This window comes from Herpailurus yagouaroundi, unplaced genomic scaffold (assembly GCF_014898765.1).
Source record: "Herpailurus yagouaroundi ecotype Mexico unplaced genomic scaffold, PumYag 159, whole genome shotgun sequence".
In the NCBI taxonomy this organism is placed as follows: domain Eukaryota; kingdom Metazoa; phylum Chordata; class Mammalia; order Carnivora; family Felidae; genus Herpailurus; species Herpailurus yagouaroundi.
The window spans coordinates 35,366,748-35,377,153 of record NW_024412400.1 but is presented as its reverse complement, the minus strand read 5'-3'; the positions used below and the strand labels follow the sequence as shown (position 1 = coordinate 35,377,153).

The 10,406-nt window shown below is 48.3% G+C and overlaps 1 protein-coding gene across 3 annotated transcripts in view; it reads left to right on the top strand.

Moving 5' to 3' along the window:
• The first annotated feature begins 1,833 nt into the window (after window positions 1-1,833).
• NMNAT3 (nicotinamide nucleotide adenylyltransferase 3) overlaps window positions 1,834-10,406 on the top strand; it is a 114,789-nt gene continuing 106,216 nt past the window's right edge. Inside the window, exon 1 of one of the 3 annotated variants that reach the window (XM_040480331.1) lies at window positions 1,834-2,048. The gene's annotated coding sequence lies outside the window, so the exon portion shown is untranslated. The remainder of the gene's footprint in view (window positions 2,049-10,406) is intronic. The other 2 variants (XM_040480329.1, XM_040480330.1) reach the window with 2 other exon arrangements.

Below are 10,406 nucleotides of genomic sequence, written 5' to 3'. Positions count from 1 at the left end.
TTTAATTCAACCTATGGTAACAACATGCCACACACAGATTCTTAGAAGTCCCTAAACTTTCTCATGAGCTTCCCACTCTGCTAGGAGACAAACTAAGTTTTGAATAAGAGAACATAAGAGAATTACAAAGGTCATTATACTTCAATTTTTTTTTTTTTAATCTTAGACTGGGAATGAATGAATGGTCTGAGTATGACACAAGATCCAGAAGCAATAAAAAGAAAAGAATGATTAATTTTAATATTCAATACATTTAATAATAAAAAAAATGTGAGTTAAAAAAACAGTTAAAAAAATCCGTGTATACATGGATATTAAGCCACTTAATCCTCCTCTAAAGCTCAACGCGGTAGAGACTGTTACCTCCAATTTCAAAGAAGGAAACAAGCTTGAATTGGAAAAGGGATTTTGTCCAAGGTCACCTTGTAAAGTCACATTTCACACCCTCAGTCAGAGTTAGTCCCAAGTCCTTTGCCCTCAGGAGCTGGACAAGGGAACGAGAGCAGAGTGAGCAGGAGAGAATGAAGGCAGAGCAGAGGAAGGGGAAGGGTTGAACTCTCTGAGGAGAGAAGGGGTGTCAGGAGGGTGTGGACACTTTTTTCCATCTGAGTGAGGAAGGGGTACCAGCCCCTTTACCTTGCCACTTACTGGGAGCTAGCTGTGTGTCTCCTGCATTGATACAAGAGGGATAAGTTATGAGCCCTCCTAAAGCGGGGACACTGGGCAGGTCCAGCCAACCTCATGGGAGAACTGGGAGGATCTGGTGACAGGGCAGGGGCCCAGAGCCAGCTTTATAAAACACTCTCCATTCTAAGGTTAAGAACTTGTCACTGATGCTAGGATAAGCTGTGTAGCAATCACAAAACCTTGACATCATCCTTGACGTCTCTTTTTTGCACACACCAGTTCACTGCATTAAGAAATCCTATTGGCAGAAATTGATGAATCTTGACCTTCACCCCGTGACCCTTGAGAAGTCTGGATTTATGGAGGTTTCTGTGTGGGGAGAGAAAGACAGGCCACACTGGGGAAGCAAATTCACCAAGTAAATTATCTAAGAAGGTCTCGGGGGATAGAGACCTGAATTTCCAAGGTCTCAGGATTTTGCTCATTCCAAACAAATGGTCATTTGCAAGCCTTAATGCTATAGAGCTGTCTAAAATAGCCCTCCTTTCTCCCTTCCCCCATAATTGTATTAGCTGCAGGTCCCAGAAAGCCTTCCTCTACTCCTGTCTTGAGGTCTCAGAGCTCACCAGGGCAGGACTTAAGAATAGAGGTGTAAATTTGTCAGGAAAAGGGAAGCAGGGGCACAGTAAGAGAGTAAATCCTCATCTAACATGGCAGAAAGTCAATAGATAAATCAAGAAATCGCTATGTAAGCTTTTTTTTTTTTTTTTTTTATCGACAAGGGGGTGACCACCAGAAGAACTAAATGGAGGAACTCATATAAAGGGCCACGTGTGGGGAGCAAGGGAGAAGGGCTTGTTGCTTTCATTATAAGAACATTAGGTAACTTTATTTTGTAAAGAGTATTCATGCATTACTTTGATACGTTTTTTAATTCGATCTTTTAAAAATACAGAAATAAAAATAAGAAAACGGAACACAAAACAAGAAAATAAAAAGCAAAGGGGCACGGAACACAAAAAAGGCTAGCGGGTGAGAGCAGGATGGGGATTGTGCTGGGGCGGGAGGGCGGGGCCTAGAACGAAGGGGCGGGACGCAGTGCCTCGTTCCCCCTTAGGGACCGCCCCCACCGAAGGGGCTGGGCGCAGTGCTAAGTTTACCTCTGACTCCGCCCACGGCAGGGCGCCCGGGGAGCGCGGGGTCAAGTTAGCTTTAGACCCGCCCTACCCCCGCCCGGGGGGCGGGCCGGGCTCCGCTCTCCGTGTAGCTCCCAGGCCGCAGAGGGCCTTGCGCAGCGAGACCAGGCGGCGTCCCGCGCGGTCTTCGGGTGCAGGGCCGCGGGCGGGCCAAGCCGGATACCCCAGTCCTTGGCAGTCCCCCGAGGCTCACAGAGTGCTTCTGCGGAGCCTCGCCGCACGCAGGTAAGGGCCACCAGCCCGTTTTTGCCCTGGAGGGCGCCGGCCCACACCTGGGCGCTGTGGCTACAGGTGGCGGCGGGGTGCGGAGCCCGGCAGCAGTCCTTGGTGGGAGAGACTGTAGAACGCCTCCCCAGTACACCCGCGCACCGCGCATTCTCGCCGCAGCGTGGTCTAACCCCTAGAACCATTTGGCTCTGACCCGAACCCGGCAGACACGAGTTCGGATCCCACCTTCCCCACTCTGGCAGCCTGCGGAAACTTACCGTGTGCCACCGAGTGCCGGCCACTGGGCCATGTGCTGGGCATACAGAAGTGGGCGAACGAACGTGGTGGTGCCCGCTGCGGTGGAGCTCACAGTGTAGTGGGTAAGACCCCTGTAAGAGCTGTGAAGATAGAAAGTGCAGGTTGCAGGGGAGGATTTAACCGGCGGTCTCAAATGTGAAGGGTGCTGGAGCACAAACTTCAGCATGAGTCAATTCCAGGATGGAGAACAACACAGCAGACACATTGTGTTAGGAGAGAACGTGGCTTGTATGTGGGGCCTGCCTTTAGACAGCTGGGCGGGGGGAAGCCAATTCCTGAACTTTCTGCTCTATAAAATTGGGGGGGGGGGGTGTCTACGCATTGAAGACTGGGGCGTTGAATTTACATGACTGAGCGGTGTTCCCAGGTGTAAGTGAAGTACATTTGGAAACGTTTCTGAATGGAGCAGGATGCTGATCTGGACTAAAGAGTGTGCCAGCCTCTGAGCAAACCCACTTCCCCTCTCCTGGAGTCCTGTTCCTTAGTCTGAGTAGAATCTCTCAAACAGCCTTTTCTCTAAAATGATGCTGTCTTTGGTGATTTATTCTGGAAACATTTAACTAGTACTCCCTTTTTATTGCGTCTGAGAGTTCAGTGAGAAACCTGCCTCCGGCCTGCCCTCCTAGGGCTCCTGTAGGGTGGGCCAGGTGAAGTAAACCGAGTTTCAGCCTGGTGGGCTCAGTGCTCGGGGAGTCATCAGAGGAGGGCTTCTGATGCTCTGGCCTTGCTGGGGAGCGACCCTCTGCTTCTGGGGAGGTAACCATTTCTCAGAAAGCCTCACCTGTTACTGCCAGTTCCATGAGCCCCCAGAACTTAAGTCTCACACTCTGACAGAGCATATAGTTACCTGCTCACTCTCATTGGTGGTGTCACCCCTGACAACGGGCCAAAAAACTCCCCCAGAGGACTTAAGCCTGTGATCCCTAGCTGAGGACCCCTCAGATCTTGAAACCCCAGGGATTTAAGATGGGGGTGGGGTGGGGTGGGCACTTCAGGAAACACCTGTTAGCCTCTTGGTGTGTTTTATTGGCTTGAATGATCCCAGTTTCTTCTTTGCCTCTGTTTACACTGTTGGTGTAGACTTTAGGATCTGCTCCATGAAAACTGGCTGGGAGGCCCAGAGAGTCAGGGGACACAGTTGAGAGAGGAGTCTGTCACTGTTTGTGGGTGGTGGTAGTAAAAACAGGACCGATGTTAACAGAAGGGTGCTGGAGGAAGAGGGAGAGAGGGCTGTCTTTGCAAACCTCAGCAGTGCCAGCCATAGAGAAGGGAAGGGAAACACTAGGCCAGGCGGTCACAGACCTGGGTTCAGATTCTTACTCCTTATTTCCCAGCTCTGTGACCAACCCTGGGCAGGTCACTTATCTGATTGTGCAAGCTTAACAGTGGTCGGCATACAGTTGACCCTGAAGAAATATTAACTCCCTTCCTCTTCCCCTAAATGAACTAAATAGGAAGAGTAACAGTGTGCAGGGCAGAGGATTATTATGGGATTTAATGAGATAGTGTACCCAAAGTACATCGAGCAGTGCCTGACATGTAGGCAGTTACTACTGCTGCTGCTGTTATTATCTCTTATTTGGGACAAAAATTGGTGAAACAAGGCAGGGGGAGAGTGGAGGTGGGGGCCAGGGGGTGGCTCTGAGGGTCTGTGCAGGGTGATTAGCTGAGGAGCTGTGTTATCTGGGGCACTGGTTTTACCGCAAAACTTCAGCTGGGACCGGAGAAGGGAGTGTTCTGCATGATAAAAGGCCTCTTGGGGAGCCACTCTGTCCAGAGGCCTGGGGAGTTTGAGGTCTTTGAAGACTCTGGCCAAGGAAAGGCCCAGAAAGTTATGGGTTAAGGGAGGGGGTGGGGACCAGAGTGTAAAAGATCTAAAATTGTCTCTTTCAGGTGCGTCTCTAACCCACAGCTCGTTATGGGTCCCCTGTGAGGGGCTGCCCCTGCCCCATCCTGCCCTGCCCTTCACCTGGGTACAGTAATTGCCTGAGACTGGTTTAGAAGCTGGGGAATCCAATCCTGTAAATCTTGCATCCAGCAGAATACTGGGCCCAGAATGAATGGTGAATGGACGAATGACTGAACATAAACTCACAAGGCAAAATTCTCTGTGTTAAAGTGTGTTGTTTAAAACAAAACAAACAGGGGCGCCTGGGTGGCACAGTCGGTTAAGCGTCTGACTTCAGCCAGGTCACGATCTCGCGGTCCGTGAGTTCGAGCCCCGCGTCGGGCTCTGGGCTGATGGCTCAGAGCCTGGAGCCTGTTTCTGATTCTGTGTCTCCCTCTCTCTCTGCCCCTCCCCTGTTCATGCTCTGTCTCTCTCTGTCGCAAAAATAAATAAACGTTGAAAAAAAAATTAAAAAAAAATAAAATAAAAAAAAAATAAAACAAAACAAACAAAAAAAGGAGTATACAGATAAGGCAAAATAGCTAGTGTTTTCAAGTCCTTGCTAAAGGCAAGTGCTTATTTTCATGTACACTGCAGTGTGGTGGTGAATGCTGCAGCTTTGGAGTCCGATTAAACTGCTTGTGTGACCTCCTGTGCGTCACAGAAGCACTCTAAAGCTCAGTTTTTGCATCCGGAACATGGGAGCCATGGTGTAGCCAGGGTGCAGGGATGCAAGAGCTCCAAGGCCCCCAAACAGACCAGGCTGGGCCACTTACTGTTGGCAGAATCCAAAGGCAGAGAGGAGTGGTGGTAACACAAGAAAGGAATTTATTTCAGTGACGCCAACACCAGGAAGACAGCAGACTAGGGTCTTGAAGATTGTTGCCCAAGTGCCAAAAATAGTTCCAGGTTTATATAAGGAAAATGTGGGATGAAGGTGGGTGGGTGTATGCAGGTGGGCAGTTAAGGTCAAGTCCATTGTCCTGGGGTCAGTCACAGGGGGTCTTGCTGGCTCAGGGCATTCCTTATTGTTTGAGGGGGTGGGGTAGTGTTGGTCCCCATCAGGGGATGCTTTCCTGCAGGGTCCCTTGCCTCCTTAAGAGATAAGCTGGAAAGAACTTAATTAGAAAGCTTGAGGTCAAAGGGAAAGTAATTGAAGTCGTCTTTCTATAGTATGTTACTCACAGGGCTGTTAGGAGTAGTAAGTAATGCTCGTATATAAGTATATAAAGTACAGTCTTCACTGCACAGACTGTGGTATAGTGAGTGTTCAATCACTAACGTTGCCGTTATTATTTTTCTGTTTATCAATCCTCCAAATGATATCCACCGTGATGTGGAAACAGAAGGCCACAGACACGGGTGTGTGGCATTAACTCTGAACTCAGTCCCATCTAGAAGCAAAGACTCTCTGCAGACTCTAACCAGACAACGTGTATGAAATTAAGTCAACTTTATGTGCATTTCACTCATTACTTAAAGCCTTTGACTATATGAAATCTTAAAAGGAAAAAACCCTACAAAATTATAATTTATGTGCCTTTCAAGTTCAAGTGTTTTATCATCCAGATAAATCTTCCATGCCTCTATGTTAAACCACTTTGGGCTGTCGAAGCTCTTAAATAAAGTGGCTTGTCCTGACCAGTGTCTGTCTTTGCTCGTTTATCATAGTTCCCTGGTGAAGACAGATGTATCCCATTTTGCAGGACAGGCCTCGGGATGGCAGCTCCTACCCCACTGTTTCCGCCATGCAGTTCTGCGTGGTGGTGTTTAACAAACCACGGTGGACTTAAGGTTCCCTCATCGTTGTCTCTCTCACGTGCACATAGACCCATAGCAGCAATCTGGGAAATAGGAATAGAAAGGCATTCATTCTGCTGCTAGTATCAATCTGGGGAAATCTAAGGTTCTCAGGAATGGGATTTTGCATGCCGGGGCCTTGGATGAGGGTGACAGTGTCTTCTGGAAGTGAGAGCTTTCACCTGGGAGCACCATCTCTGGGCCTGGCCTCCTGTGCAGTGTAGTTCTGATCTGCATCTCCGTGCCTCCCCCCTGTCCCTGCCTCTGCCCAGAGCCACCCCTAAAGCTAGAATCTCTGGAGCAGCTGCAGAAGCCCTGCCCATTGCAGGGAAGCCGTTCTGAATCCACTCTTCTTCCCACAGTCCTGATGGGCACCTGTGCCAGCCACGCCCTTCTCCAGCTGACCTGGACTGGGCTGTGAGCACTTCTGCAGCTATTGGACCAGGTGTTCTTGGGGCCCACCACCGTGCCTGGCTCGTTGTCCTCCCTCCCTCCTTTCCTTCCTTCCTTCCTTCCTTCCTTCCTTCCTTCCTTCCTTCCTTCCTTCCATAAATCCTTCAGGCAATGTCCTGGGGATTAGAATGCTGAGCCAAAATGACACAGTCTCAACCCTCATGTGGCCCATAGACATCATGAGACAGGTTATAAGGACAGACAGAATTAAGCACATGAACACACACAATGTCATGTTATAAACTGGATTGACTATTGTCCAGGAGAAGTCTGGCCTGCCACGAGAATGTGGAAAGGTAGAATGGATACAGAAATAAAGTCTCTATCGATATAACATATGGCCATAAATGTTGGTTGGAGGCTTCATGCTCATTTATAGACCTTTGAAGACCTGCTTTGGAGTCTGTGTCTCCCCTCTCTCTGCCCCTCCCATGCCCATGCTCTGTCTCTCAATAATAAACATTTAAAAAAATTTTTTTTTAAAAAAGGAATCTCAGGACGCCTGGGGTGCACAGTTGGTTGAGCATCCAACTCTTGGTTCAGCTTAGGTCATGATCTCACGGTTCGTGAGTTCGAGCCCCGCATCAGGCTCTACACTGACAGCAGAGCCTGCTTGGGATTCTCTCTTTCTGCCCCCGCCCCCTGCTTCTCAAAAATAAATAAACTTAAAACCAAAGTAATTGCACTTTAGCTTCGAAATGGGAGAAGAATGCTCATGTTCAATTTACTTAACCCTTTGGAGTTTGCAGAGCCCCTCCTTGGATGTTGTCTTATTGGGTGCACCAGTTAGCCTCACACATCTACTGGGTGGTGACAGCAGTCAGGCCATCTGGCCCACTGGGAGATGGGCCCTGGAGCCCTCTCCCTTCTGAGTGACAGGGTCTATCTGAAAGCTTGTTTTTTCCTTCCTTGATACCCCCGGGCACACAGGCTAAGGTTCCAACATAGATTTTATCCAGTTGGAGCTAGTGCTGTCCCAGCACAGTCACTCGAGAGGAACCTCCTCCAGAGGGACACCGTGCCTGCCTTCAGTCCCGTTCAGTTCCAATGAGAGCAAGGAGAAAATAACACTAACAGCCCAGTTTCAAATAAGACATGATCCAGACAGCCCCAGGAAACATTCTGTCTTCAGGACTGAATATTATTAGAGAGTTATTGTATTTGTTTGGCCAGAGCTGAGGACAAAATACATCTTCGATCCCCACCAGTCTCAGACGTGGACCTTATTACGGGAGATGAGCTACCATCTTCCCCGAAGCAAAGGAAGGCAACTAGCGTTGCGGTGCAGAAACTGAGAAGGTCAGTCTTGGTGGGGTGGGTGTGACTGCCGTATTCGCAGGGCACAGCTTTAATAGGATCGTAATCCTGTGGCCCTGAGCCATGGCGAAAAGAAGTGGCTCTGGAAATCTCCCTCCCATAAGGATGGCACTCAGTGACAGTGTTTATTCCCCTTGGAAGTGCATGTTAAGTGGTAAGTATTTATGAAAAAAGGCTCTGGGGAGTAAATGTGTCCATCAGTCAATGTGGAACTTTTCAGAGCTCCTAAGATGGTTTGAAATTAGAGCTAATCTTCCCGCCTTTCCCCTTCCGTCTTTCCTCCTCCCTTGCTTCCTCCTATAAAAGTGAACCGTTAAGGCAGGACACAGCCCAGGGAGAAGTGTTGGAACTGACTTGCAGAAGCAGAGTTAACATAATTAAAGACAGACATGTAAGGGTTTAGTGCCTCGATTCTGGTCCTTGCCACCTCCTCCCAGTGTTTAACAGAGAAGAGTGGGGAGCAAGGCCGACCGACGCAGTTCACCCTAATTACATCCTAACCACAGCCATCAGCGGCTCTGCTATCAGCCAGTCTGTTCGCTGAAAAGCTTTTGCAATTGAGGAGGGAAAAGAATGATGAGAACAAGCGCGGAACTCACCCGAATTCTGGCCGAGTAAGTTGCTTGTGGGAGAGAGTGAATGGCAGTGTCATGAAGGGGACCACACCACGCCCGGCAAAGAGCGGGCTTTCGAAGGCTAGAAGTCTCTCTGTGAGCAGGTGCTCATTAGGGCAGAATGCCTGTTGCATGAATTAGTGTGTGGGAGTCTAAACTGAAATTGCTATCCACTTTCAAATGTTCGTTTTAGAGATCAGAAGTAGGTGTTTACTGCATGGGTCCTAAGCATAGTATCAAAGACTGCTTTGCATTTTGGTTCTCTGTCTGGTCTTCTTCTGTGTAAGTTTTAAAATGCTGTTGTTGGTCAAGCTTGTCTTAATCTTTGTATGTATGAGAACAAGGATGCCAGTGTTTCACCCACTTTGTATTTTGGGAGTAATCAAAGGACTGCAGATGATAAAGGTAGGGGGGCTGCCTGTTGCAGGGGTCGCTGAAGTGCTACCAATACTTTGGCTTCCTCTGGGATTCTGTCTTAAAAACAATAATTTGAAAAGTGAAAAAAAGCCGCTGTATAAAGATGCATCATTATTTATAGTGGGGAAAACTTAGATGTGACCCAAGGGGCGCCTGGGTGGCTCAGTAGGTTAAATGTCCCACTTTAAGGCTCAGGTCATGATCTCAGGGTTCCTGAGTTCAAGCCCCACGGTCAGGCTCTGTGCTGACAGCTCGGAGCCAGGAGCCTGCTTCGGATTCGGTGTCTCCCTCTCTCTCCGCCCCTCCCCCACTCGTGTGTGCTCTCTCTCAAAAATAAATAAACATTAAAAAAATTTTTTAGAAGTGACCTGAATATATAGTATAGGAGGGTATATTCAAATTACCAAAAATTAGGTTGATGGAATATTATGCAGTATTTAGAACTAAGAAGATTAGTAACTTGGGAAGTCATTCTGTGCTCAGCGAACAGAATGCTATTACATTAAGTGCACATTCAGGGAAACAGTCTGCAAGGGATGCCTCGAAGGGAAAAAGAATTGCATTGCAGCAGTGGAAGTAGGAATAATTTTTTTTCACATTTCAAACTTTGTATATTGTACTTTTACTCTCCTTTAAAAAAAAATCCTGAAACAAGCCAAGTTAAATAATGATCTTCATGTTGTTTGCAGTTTTAAGGGCACTACATTTATGGCCTTATCCTGATTAAATCTTTCAATCAATAGTTCCTAAAGCCAGGGTTGGCTCCCTGCCTCCATGTCTCTGGTCAAAGGACATACTCTGGTTCCACTATCTAAATGGCCTGCAGATGCGCTCGCTCTGGTGTGTAGATTCAGATTCTCAGGGTTTTTAAGCTGAAGAAGCTACTGCCCCTCCCCACCTTGTAACTTCATATCCTTCTGCTGGCCTCCCGGTCTTCACTGGTGGGGTGGGGGTAGGGGATTTGGGTCTGCAACCTTTGAGGACCTTGCTGGAAAAGTTTTAGGCATCTCTGCTCACAACACGCGCGCGCGCGCGCACACACACACACACACACACACACACACACTCCGTAGGTCAGCACTTGTCTGGAGCAGCCCGGATGTCACTCTGGCTTCTTGTCCCCACTCAGGCCTTGGTACTCCAGTGTCTTTGGGACTAGTTTGTTGTGTGTGTGTGTTTTGTTTTCGGTTTTTTGGGTTTTTTTTTTTAGTTTTTATTTATTTATTGTGAAAGACAGCGAGCAAGCAGGGGAGGTGCAGACAGAGAGAGGGAGAGAGAGAATCCCAAGCAGGCTCTGTATTGTCAGCACAGAGCCATGCAGAGCTCAAACTCACAAATCGTGAGATTATGACCTGAGTCGAAACCAAGAGTCAGAAGCTTAACGGACTGAGCCACCCAGGTGCTCCTGGGGCTAGGTTTTGTATTCTTAATATCTGCTCTCCCTGTGTTGGCCCCAAACCCATGTATCCTCTCTGCCTAGTGCTGGCAAGGGCCTAGCAGCAGTTCTCGAACTCATTTAGTTGGCCGTACGTTGGGACGTCATGATACGCATCTTTATTTGAGACAAGA